This window comes from Schistocerca nitens, unplaced genomic scaffold (genome assembly GCF_023898315.1).
Source record: "Schistocerca nitens isolate TAMUIC-IGC-003100 unplaced genomic scaffold, iqSchNite1.1 HiC_scaffold_363, whole genome shotgun sequence".
In the NCBI taxonomy this organism is placed as follows: domain Eukaryota; kingdom Metazoa; phylum Arthropoda; class Insecta; order Orthoptera; family Acrididae; genus Schistocerca; species Schistocerca nitens.
In genome coordinates, this window is record NW_026045897.1 from 3,289,951 (window position 1) to 3,302,904 (window position 12,954).

The window sequence follows — 12,954 nt, forward strand, 5'->3', positions numbered from 1 at the left end:
CGTGATCGTTATCCTGCTGGAAAGCACCCCCTGGAATTCTGTTCACGAATGGAAGCACAACAGGTTGAAACTTCAGAATGAAATTTGCAGTCAGTGTGCGTGGGACAACCACGATGGTGGTGTAAGAAATCGCACGCCAGACAATAACTCCAGGTGCAGGTCCAGTGTGTCTCACACGCAGACAGGCTGGATGCATGTCTTCAGCTGGCCATCACTGGCACCGACGCAGGACCAGCTTTCATCAGAAAGCATAACAGACGTCCACTGTGCCGTGCAATTAGCTCTCGGTTGACACCACTGAAATCGCCAACGGTGGTTCCTTGGGATCAGTGGGGTGCATGCTACAGGGCGTCCTGCCTGAAGCTGTACTGCGGTGCCAACTGCTCCAGATGCAGCAGGATGCGCCGGAGCCGTACGCCGGACACGACGGCTCTCCCTCTCGGTAGTGCACGTGGCCGTAAGGAGCCCCGTCTTGTCGTGGCCACCACTGCCAGCAGAGATGTGCAGTGGCTACATTCCTGTCACGTCTTTATGCAGTATCACAGAAAAACGCCTGCCTCCTGGTGGCACTATTACAAGACATTGTTCAAACTCAGTGAGGTGCTGATAATGTTTTCTTGACCAACATCAACTCACCACTTCCAATCTCAAAGGTGACTAACGGTCACAACTGTTAGCGTGTATCTAAAGTAAGTATGATTTGCATCCTCATAGAGGTACCACCAACGCCTCCCTTATGCGACTGGCCACCAAATTACGTCGCACAAATCCTTCTTGGTATTGCGGTATTTGTTCCCGGCCTGTGGCCTGTGGCTTCTGATGCTAGCTTGCACAAAACTTTCTGACCGTTTTTTTTTTCCTTCAAGATATTTCTTAGTATCAAGTCCAATTTTATAGCCCGAAAAACTGTTCGATAACATTTCCTACAATGCCATGCCATCTGAAGTAGTATTGCCACAGAACACTATTTCCTTTGTTTTGGCGCGAGGACGGTGGCAATACTTGTCGTATGACCTAATTGTGAATCGCATTGTTGTACGAGTGATTTAATCCCCAACCAGAACCTCTAAATTAGAGGAGACTATTTCCCTGTTCACTGTCTGTTTTGTTTAGCAAAACTACGACTCGTACCAGCACAATGAAGTCGTCACTGTATTGGGGAGTACTGTTGGCGTCAGAATGTTTCCAGCCAAAACGGGGTCACAACGCTTGGACTGTCGCCAAAAACTGCAAGACATTTCCGGGTGTGCGTGCTTCCGCCTGCGATTCAGGCCAGTAGCGTTTCCAACAAAACGGGCGATGCGACGACGTCCTTAAAAGCCGGCCTCCTTCCGAAACTAGATTGCCTGCCAGTCATTGTCAACACTCTGCTACTCAGTCCTCGTTGGTGCAGCAGCAGGAAAGCTCAAAGATATCACTTACTTCCGTGAACACTGTCTCTCCCCTCCTTTAGTGGCAACCTTTTTTACTTACTCTATTTATTGGGCGGCTAGCTGTCCAGTTAGCTAGCCAATTACATTCTTATTTAATCCGTTTACAATTCCATATTAATTTGTTATGTTAACTGTGAAGTTTCGATACATATCAGTCTTTCTTACCTTTAGTGACTCAAAATTGCTCGAACATATAAACTTTCTTATTTTTGTGCCGTAAAATAACAGCAGATATCAATGTGGGACAAACTCATGCACTGGGGCAGTGCGGCTAAATATGGCGGTAATGGGCTGTGGCGACACACGACCGACGCCAAAGTCTTTGCTAATGGCACGACATCGCCTGTTGCGACTCTCCTGGTCTTTTGACCATGTCTGTTGTACCTGTCTCGAAAACGGTGGTCTAGTCAAGTGAGTTCCGATTTCAATTGGTAGGAGCGGATGCTACAGTTTTAGTGTGGCGCAGAATCCACGAAGGCAGAGGGATCCAAGCTGTCGACAAGGCTCTGTGCAAGCTGGTAGTTGCTCCACAATGGTGTGGGCTGTGTTTAGATGGAGCGCACTGGCTACTCAGGTCCAACTGAACCGATTATTGACTGGAAATGATTATGTTCGTACGTCTGGAGAGCATTTGCAGCCATTCGTGGACTTCATGTTCCCGAACAACGATGCAACTTTTACGGATCACAATGCGCCATGCTACTGGGCCACAAGTGTTCGCGACTGGTTTGAAGAACGTGCTATACAATTCGAGCGAGTGATTTGCTCACCCAGATGGCCCAACATGAACACCGTCGAACATATGTGGGACATTATTGAGGGGTCAGTTCGTGCACAAAATCCTGCGCTGGCAGCCGTTTCGCGAATGTGGATTGGTACAGAGGCAGCATGGATGAATATATCTGCAGGGGACTTCCAGTGACTTGTTATGTCTGTGCCACGTCAAGTTGCTGGGTTACTTCGTGCAAAACGAGGTCCAGCACCGTATTAGAACGTACCCCATGACTGTTGTCACCTCAGTATATGTTGTTGTTGTGGTCTTCAGTCCTGAGACTGGTTTGATGCAGCTCTCCATGCTACTCTATCCTGTGCAAGCTTCTTAATCTCCCAGTACCTACTGCAACCTACATCCTTCTGAATCTGCTTAGTGTATTGATCTCTTGGTCTCCCTCTACGATTTTTACCCTCCACGCTGCCCTCCAATGCTAAATTTGTGATCCCTTGATGCCTCAAAACATGTCCTACCAACCGATCCCTTCTTCTAGTCAAGTTGAGCCACAAACTTCTCTTCTCCCCAATCCTATTCAATACCTCCTCATAGGTTACGTGATCTACCCACCTTATCTTCAGCATTCTTCTGTAGCACCACATTTCGAAAGCATCATCAGTTATTTTGCTCCCTAAATAGCAAAACTCCTTTACTACTCTAAGTGTCTCATTTCCTAATCTAATCCCCTCAGCATCACCCGATTTAATTTCACTACATTCCATTATCCTCGTTTTGTTTTTGTTGATGCTCATCTTATATCCACCTTTCAAGACACTGTCCATTCCGTTCAACTGCTCTTCCAAGTCCTTTGCTGTCTCTGACACAATTACAATGTCATCGGCGAACCTCAAAGTTTTTACTTATTCTCCATGAATTTTAATACCTACTCCGAATTTTCCTTTTGTTTCCTTTACTGCTTGCTCAATATACAGATTGAATAACATCGGGGAGAGGCTACAACCCTGTCTCACTCCCTTCCCAACCACTGCTTCCCTTTCATGCCCCTCGACTCTTATAACTGCCATCTGGTTTCTGTACAAATTGTAAATAGCCTCTCGCTCCCTGTATTTTACCCCTGCCACCTTCAGAATTTGAAAGAGAGTATTCCAGTTAACGTTGTCAAAAGCTTTCTCTAAGTCTACAAATGCTAGAAACGTAGGTTTGCCTTTCCTTAATCTTTCTTCTAAGATAAGTCCGAAGGTTAGTATTGTCTCACGTGTTCCAACATTTCTACGGAATCCAAACTGATCTTCCCCGAGGTACGCTTCTACCAGTTTTTCCATTCGTCTGTAAAGAATTCGCGTTAGTATTTTGCAGCTGTGACTTATTAAACTAATAGTTCGGTAATTTTCACATCTGTCAACACCTGCTTTCTTTGGGATTGGAATTATTATATTCTTCTTGAAGTCTGTGGGTATTTCACCTGTCTCATGTGTCTTGCTCACCAGATGGTAGAGTTTTTCATGACTGGCTCTCCCAAGGCCATCAGTAGTTCTAAAGGAATGTTGTCTACTCCCGGGGCCTTGTTTCGACTCAGGTCTTTTAGTGCTCTGTCAAACTCTTCAAGCAGTATCTTATCTCCCATTTCATCTTCATCTACATCCTCTTCCATTTCCATAATACTGTCCTCAAGTACATCGCCCTTGTATAAACCCTCTATATACTCCTTCCACCTTTCTGCCTTCCCTTCTTTGCTTAGGACTGGGTTGCCATCTGAGCTCTTGATATTCATTCAAGTGGTTCTCTTCTCTCCAAAGGTCTCTTTAATTTTCCTGTAGGCAGTATCTATCTTACCCCTAGTGAGACAAACCTCTACATCCTTACATTTGTCCTCTAGCCATCCCTGCTTAGCCATTCTGCACTTCCTGTCGATCTCATTTTTGAGACGTTTGTATTCCTTTTTGCCTGCTTCATTTACTGCATTTTTATATTTTCTCCTTTCATCAATTAAAATCAATATTTCTTCTGTTACCCAAGGATTTCTATTAGCCCTCGTCTTTTTACCTACTTGATCCTCTGCTGCCTTCACTACTTCATCCCTCAGAGCTACCCATTCTTCTTCTACTGTATTTCTTTCCTGTCAATTGTTCCCTTATGCTCTCCCTGAAACTCTCTACAACCTCTGGTTTTTTCAGTTTATCCAGGTCCCATCTCCTTAAATTCCCACCTTTTTGCAGTTTCTTCAGTTTCAATCTGCAGTTCATAACCAATAGATTGTGGTCAGAATCCACATCTGCCCCTGGAAATGTGTTACAATTTAAAATCTGGTTCCTAAATCTCTGTCTTACCATTATATAATCTATCTGATACCTTTTAGTATCTCCAGGATTCTTCCCGGTATACAACCTTCTTTTATGATTCTTGAACCAAGTGTTAGCTATGATTAAGTTGTGCTCTGTGCAAAATTCTACAAGGCGGCTTCCTCTTTCATTTTTCCCCCCAATCCATATTCACCTACTATGTTTCCTTCTCTCCCTTTTCCTACTGACGAATTCCAGTCACCCATGACTATTAAATTTTCGTCTCCCTTCACTACCTGAATAATTTCTTTTATCTCGTCATACATTTCATCAATTTCTTCATCATCTGCAGAGCTAGTTGGCATATAAACTTGTACTACTGTAGTAGGCATGGGCTTTTTGTCTATCTTGGCCACAATAATGCGTTCACTATGCTGTTTGTAGTAGCTAACCCGCACTCCTATTTTTTTATTCATTATTAAACCTACTCCTGCATTACCCCTATTTGATTTTGTATTTATAACCCTGTAATCACCTGACCAAAAGTCTTGTTCCTCCTGCCACCGAACTTCACTAATTCCCACTATATCTAACTTTAACCTATCCATTTCCCTTTTTAAATTTTCTAACCTACCTGCCCGATTAAGGGATCTGACATTCCACGCTCCGATCCGTAGAATGCCAGTTTTCTTTCTCCTGATAACGACGTCCTCTTGAGTAGTCCCCGCCCGGAGATCTGAATGGGGGACTATTTTACCTCCGGAATATTTTACCCGAGAGGACGCCATCATCATTTAATCATACGGTAAAGCTGCATGTCCTCGGGAAAAATTACGGCTGTAGTTTCCCCTTGCTTTCAGCCGTTCGCAGTACCAGCACAGCAAGGCCGTTTTGGTTAGTGTTACAAGGCCAGATCAGTCAATCATCCAGACTGTTGCCCCTGCAACTACTGAAAAGGCTGCTGCCCCTCATCAGGAACCACATGTTTGTCTGGCCTCTCAACAGATACCCCTCCGTTGTGGTTGCACCTACGGTACGGCCATCTGTATCGCTGAGGCACGCAAGCCTCCCCACCAACGGCAAGGTCCATGGTTCATGGGGGAAGACCTCAGTATAGAACCAAATATAAAAGTATGAGCAGGCGATTTTTTGTTCTGGTGTGAGCTGTCTGGTGTGTAATTCTGGAGCCAATCAAATAACACGGTTGCTCTGTTTCGGTGCCTTCGCATCTAGAAATTTCGATATAAATGTCCGTCTCTTGAAAGTGTATTCTGACGTCGACAATGAGTATCGGCTGTCGAGCAAGGTTCGTGGCACTTGTGGGTGGAAGGATTTCCAGTGTGACGACTGCGTTATGACGTTTTTCCTGCTCACTAGCGTAGTGAGGATAGCCGAACGGAACGCGTTTCAAAATAACTAGTTCTGATGGGTTGCCCTCGAAATTTGGTTAGCTTAAAACTTTGATTCTGTAGAGCTGTGCAAGGTAACACCGGTGTCTACTTTGTACCTTCATTATTGATGTTGTATGACTGTGATAATTTTTATTTGGAATTCCGTGCACTTTCTCGACTGAATTTTGTCGTCTCTTGATCTGACAGGTTTTCCAGAATCGGGCCATTCATCAGCTGCCCCTTCTGCTAAAAAATTACGAAACATGTATGTGGGAGACAAACGTACAAAGAAAGGTACTCCTCTTTTTGTTAGTTGTTAAGTTATTTTGTTGTTTATACTTACAGAAAGCCCTTTGATCCAGAGAAGTTGCACACTGACAATTCCTTTCATTTACGACGTTTTGAAGTTCTTAGACTGACGTTCTATTTTTTTCCGAGAATCTGTTATTATCATAAGACCGTTGATATTACACAATGAGTGTTTGACTGCCTCTCTTTATTACCAACGTGGCGGCGACTTCAATGTGTCCGATCACCTCCCTGTACCTAAAGTAAGAACATACCAGACGTACCATAAGTGGAGAAAGTATGGGAAGAAGACGAATGCCTTGGAGACCGCCCATACTACGGAATCATATCTCATTAAATAAAGTTTACCGACAAATTCCTCAGAATCGTTTACTTTAGAAGCAGGTTGTGAGCAGCAGAACTGGATATCTTGGCTGAGATTTACTTTAAGCTGAAAAGAATCAGGAAAAAACTTATCGCTGGATGCTCTTCCTTTCTTACCTCGTTTTCAAACTGAGCAGCCTTCCTACAAAGAAACAGCCCGAGGCATAGTTAGGAGTTTAAAAGCGTTTACAGGTCAGCAACGATTAAGAACAAACGATTCTGTTATTCCAGGGAGAAACGAGTAGAATTTTATGTCGAAGAAGCCACAAGATGGGATTTCGTTTCTACCAGCATTCTTAATATTCAGTGCTGTTATTTGTGTTACTAAATGAACATGTCACTGCCTCATCGTAGTACGATGGGATGATCTTCCATCACCGTAATTACAGCTACGGGGTAATTTTGTAATTTGGAAATGCTTCCTGGTAAGTCTTTGTTTCACACTGAAAATTTATGACTGGCTAAGAAGTCCACACGTCTTCGGTAAGTCAAAGTACAGGACGGCTACACGGTAATTAAATTTTCACTACTTGTGCCAGTGCAGGCGGAAAACTATTTTCCGTATCGGCACACAACTCTTTAGAAATCAAATGGTTCAAATGGCTCTGAGCACTATGGGACTTAACTGCTGAGGTCATCAGTCCCCTAGAACTTAGAGCTACTTAAACGTAACTAACCTAAGGACATCACACACATCCATGCCCGAGGCAGGATTCGAACCAGCGACCGTAGCAGTCGCGTATAGAAATCATGATCATATAGTGCGCTGAAGGATTTGCGTTGTTAGTAAACTTGACGTCACGGTTTGCCGTACGGTGACGTAAGTCTGAAACACGAGCATCCGTGTGCACTACAGCTGCACACAGTAACACGGGTCTCAACAAGGAGAGCAGCGTTTTGTTCGTAAAGCAGTTTCATCAGAAGAACAGCAGCAGTGCTGCCGCTCTCCGCGAGTGTCGAAGCGTTAAAGAAATACGGGATGCTTCACGCAGGGGTGTTTGAAGAACATGATTCGGAAGTTCGAATTAACAGGCGACTTGGATATTGCTTCGGAGAGAGGTCGACGGTCAATTGCGCCTCAAATGGTTGAAGAAATTACTGTTGCCGTGACTGAGAATGCTGGGCGCACTCTGCGATCTCGAAGCCGCGCACGAGCTGTGTCACGACAGCTGAAGATTCCGTGGTCCAGCGTTCGAAAGCCGCTGCGAACATTTGTGAAATAGTATATGCAGAGCTGTGCCCGGCTGTCGTGGATGCAGATGGTCGTCACATCGAGCAACATTTGTAACCTGGAACGTAAGCGTGGTACACAATTAACAACTTTTACCCTGTCAAGTGGCGATTAAAGTGTGTTTCTTTCAATGGTTCATACGTTATCTTCTGCACACAAATGTTTCCACAAAGTTTCACTGTGCTACGATAACTCGTTTTTCACAGGGGCCCCCTCACGTACCGGAAGTTTAATTATAACCACCATGTAGTCGTATTAGTAAGCTAATCAGTGGGTATCCTAAGTTCTTTGAATTGCTTTTCTTGTCTTCTTCAAATGTCTCTGAGCACTATGGGACTTAACATCTATGGTCATCAGTCCCCTAGAACTTAGAACTACTTAAACGTAACTAACCTAAGGACAGCACACAACACCCAGCCATCACGAGGCAGAGAAAATCCCTGACCCCGCCGGGAATCGAACCCGGGAACCCGGGCGTGGGAAGCGAGAACGCTACCGCACGACCAAAGATGCGGGCCTTGTCTTCTTCATCAACCAAAATCGAATGACTCGTATTACACACAACCTATATGATTCATATACAACTATTTATTTGTTACTTCGCTGGTTCATTTGGGCAAAACAGGCCCATATGCTACGTTCCCAGCAGGTCTTGAAATGGGTTTTTATGCCACCCAAAGCATTAAAGTACTGACACTAAATTATATCAATAAAAACTGCGGCATCCACTTTCAGTACTAAAATGTATCTTAAAAATTTTTTATAATGCAAATAAACTTCAGTGTCTTAATGGGTATTATACTGTGAATAATGGGTAATGTCACTGATTAATTATCAGACGTTAATGAAAATTCAGAGATTGTACGTACGAAATATAAAAGGAGATCTCTGCCAACATGTAAGAAAACTACTTTCATTTCACTTAAAAGAAATTATTTTTGAAGGAATGTTTTACATCTGTTATGGCCTTTAGTATAGTAAGAGGTAATGATGCCGAAATCCCAAATTGTGTCTCTTTATGAAATAGTAATACTTACATTCATACACTACTGGCCATTAAAATTGCTACACCACGAAGATGACGTGCTACAGACGCTAAATCTAACCGACAGGAAGAAGGCGCTGTGATAGGCAAATGATTAGCTTTTCAGAGCATTCACACAAGGTTGGCGCCAGTGGCGACACTTACAACGTGCTGACATGAGGAAAGTATCCAACCGATTTCTCATCCACAAACAGCAGTTGACCGGCGTTGCCTGGTGAAACGTTGTTGTGATGCCTCGTGCAAGGAGGAGAAATGCGTGCCATCACGTTTCCGACTTTGATAAAGGTCGGATTGTAGACTGCACAACCATCTGCACGAACAGTTCGACGACGTTTGCAGTAGCACGGACTATCAGCTCGGAGACCATGGCTGCCGTTACCCTTGACGCTGCATCACAGACAGGAGCGCCTGTGATGGTGTACTCAACGACGAACCTGAGTGCACGAATGGCAAAATGTTATTTTTTCGGATGAATCCAGGTTTTCTTTACAGCATCATGATGGTCGCATCCGTGTTTGGCGACGTCGCGGAGAACGCACATTGGAAGCGTGTATTCGTCATCGTATACTGGCGTATCAACCGGCGTGATGGTATGGGGTGCCATTGGTTACACGTCTCGGTCACCTCTTGTTCACATTGACGGCACTTTGAACACTGGACGTTACATTTCAGATGTGTTAGGACCCGTGGCTCTACCCTTCATTCGATCCCTGCGAAACCTGACATTTCAGCAGAATAATGCACGACCGTATGTTGCAGGTCCTGTGCGGGCCTTTCTGGATACAGAAAATGTTCGACTGCTGCCCTGGCCAGCACATTAGCCAGATCTCTCACCAATTGAAAACGTCTGGTCAATGGTGGCCGAGCAACTGGCTCGTCACAATACGCCAGTCACTACTCCTGATGAACTGTGGTATCGTGTTTAAGCTGCATGGGCATCTGTACCTGAACACGCCATCCAAGCTCTGTTTGACTCAATGCCCAGGCGTACCAAGGCCGTTATTACGGCCAGAGATGGTTGTTCAGGGTACTGATTTCTCAGGATGTATGCACCCAAATTGCGTGAAAATGTAATCACGTATCTGTTCTAGCATATTTGTCCAATGAATAGCCGTTTATCATCTGCATTTCTTCTTGGTCTAGCAATTTTAATGGCCAGTAGTGTACAAATCGGTATCGGCCAGTTGTTGCTGTGAACCTTTGGATATCATCATACTGAATTACTTTTATCGAATTTCCTTCTTTCAGAAAGATGTATCGAGAAATTGTGCTCACACTGCTCGAAGGCAAAGGGAACGATTGCTCAACTAATATAGATATATATCCTGTTTTGCCAAACCAACAGTACTATATACCAACAGTAATAGTACTGCTCTTCGCGAGTATCGCCGTATTAAAGGCGTAAGGAATGCTTCTCTTTAAGCACCGGCGCTGAAGAACATGATTCTGAAGTTCGAATTTGGTGTTCTGGCCCGAGCTGCCCTAGTTGGCGGTCATGTGTGCGTGACGTCTGCTTGACTGTGTGAATCAAGGGAGTAGACTGACGTGGACTGTAGCCATGAGAAGCCGTTGATCTTACACTGTAGGCACCGTTTACTAGGGGATTGTTCGGGATTCCTTCCTTAACGGGATGAAGTAGGGGATGAAATGTTTTAAGAAAATATGTCGCTGTTAACACAATTTTGAAGCTAGATCAATGAAAATTGGTAACTGGTTTCTAAGTGATAAATTAAGAAACACATGTTTCAGCACTTTTGGAAACGACCACTAAGGGGGTAAAATAGTGAGTCAAAGTGCTTTTTGAAAATAAATCATTATTAAAGTACTACTACAGCATTTTTAAAGCTACCTCTATGGAAATGGGTATTTGACTTCTCAATGGCAGATGAAAAAATTACATATTTAAGCATGTTTGGAAATTCAATGTCTAATGGGGTGATATAGAAGCTGAATGAAACATTATTACTGAAGTACTGAAGCATTTATAGAGCTATGTCTATGAAAACTGGTATTCGACTTCACAGTTGAAAATAACAATTCCACGTTTCATATTAGAACAAATAAGCCCTCGGTCACAAATATTAAGTCAAAATTGACCAGGTTTCGACGCTACTATGAGCGTCGTCTTCAGAATTAAAGGTTGGTTGTGGGATTAGAGGGACCAGACTGCTACGGTCATCGGTCCCCTTTTTCCAAAACTTAAAACACACACACAGAATAAAAACGTCAATGGAAAGGACGACAGACGACACAAGACAAGAAAGACTTAGACAGAGACCAGACAAAAGGAATTAAAACACACAGAGTGGGACAGTGGTTGGCCGACCATAGAGACAAAAAGGGAAAGGCCAACCACCGACAGACACATTAAAAACTCAGTCTAAAACCGTAGGCTAAATGCCAGGTTCAACAGAAAAAAAGGATAAACACTTAGAGTAAATGATAAAAGCCACCTGCCCGAATAAAACACAAAACTAAGCCTTCCACGACAGAGTCATCAGTTGAAAGGGCAGGGAGCGTATCAGGCAGCGCAAATGTCTGCCCGAGCACAGCAAAAAAGGGCACAGGCCAACAAAATGTGGACCACCATAAAGGCCAACCCGCAGCGACATAGAGGCGGATCCTCACGACACAGTAAATAACTGTGCGTCAGCAAGGTGTGGCCAATACGGAGCCAACAAAGCACAACTGAGTCGCTGCGAGTGGCTCGCATGGAGAAACGCCACACAGTCGTCGTCTCCTTGACAGCACAGAGGTTATTGGGTGTGGTCAGATCGCGCCATTCAGCGTCCCAAAGCGCATAAACTTTGCGGCGGATGACTGCTCGCATATCAGTCTCCGGGAGGCCAACGTCCAGAGTTGCTTCACTGGTGGCGTTTGGCCAAGCGGTCAACATGTTCATTGCCCAGGATGCCGACATGACCTGGGGTCCACGCAAAGACCACAGAGCGGCCACAATGGGCAAGAGTATGGAGGGACTCCTGGATGGCCATCACCAGACGAGAGCGAGGGAAGCACTGGCCGATAGCTCCTAAACTGCTCAGGGAGTCGCTACAGATAATGAAGGACGCACCTGAGGAGGAGTGGATATACTCTAGGGCACAAAAGATGGCGACCAGCTCAGCAGTGAAAACGCTGCAGCCAGCCAGCAATGAATGTTGTTCGTAGTGGTCCCCTAGAGTGAGAGCATAATCGACACGACCAGCAACCAACGAACCGTCAGTGTAAACAACGCAAGAGCCCTGATACATGGCAAGGATCGAAAGAAAGCGCCGGCGGAAGGCCTCCTGTGGGATGAAGTCGTTCGGGCCCTGTGCCAATTCGAGCTGAAGGCAAGGGCGAGGCACCCACCATGGGTGTGTATACAGAGGGGCCCAGAAAGGAGATGGAGGAAGGAAAACCCCAAGCCCAGAGAGAAGCTCTCTGACGAGGACTGCGATCGTACAACCCGACCAGGGCCGACGTTCTAGGAGCTGGACGACCGACTGCGGGAACAGCTGGTGTGGCTCAATCACCGCAGAGCATTGAGATGCCACAAACACATCTGCTTAAGCTGCCGAATATTTGGGAGCCAAATCAACCGGGCATCAAAAACCACACCCAAAAACCGATGTGTCTCCACCACAGAAAGAAGTTCACTGGCAAGATAAAGCCGTGGCTCAGGGTGAACTGTTCGTCGCCGGCAGAAATGAATAATACAGGTCTTGGCAGCCGAAAATTGGAAGCCATGCGCTACAGCCCAAGACTGCACCTTGCAGATAGCGCCCTGCAGCTGAAGTTCAGCAGCGGCAATGCCAATGGAGCTATAGTAAAGGCAGAAGTCGTCAGCATACAACAAAGGGGAGACAGACTTTCCCACCGCCGCAGCGAGCCCGTTTGTTGCAATTAAAAGCAGGCAGACACTTAAGACAGATCCCTGTGGTACCCCGTTCGCCTGAATTTGGGAGGAACTATGGGAGGCCACAACTTGCACGCGGTAGGTACGATGCGACAGAAAATTTCGTATGCAAATCGGCAGCAGACCCCGAAGACCCCAATCATGAAGTGTACAGAGGATGTGATGGCGCCATGTCGTATCGTACGCCTTCTGCATGTCGAAAAAGACAGCGACGAGGTGCTGACGGAGAGCAAAGGCCGTACGGATGGCTGACTCCAGGCTCAACAGATTGTCGG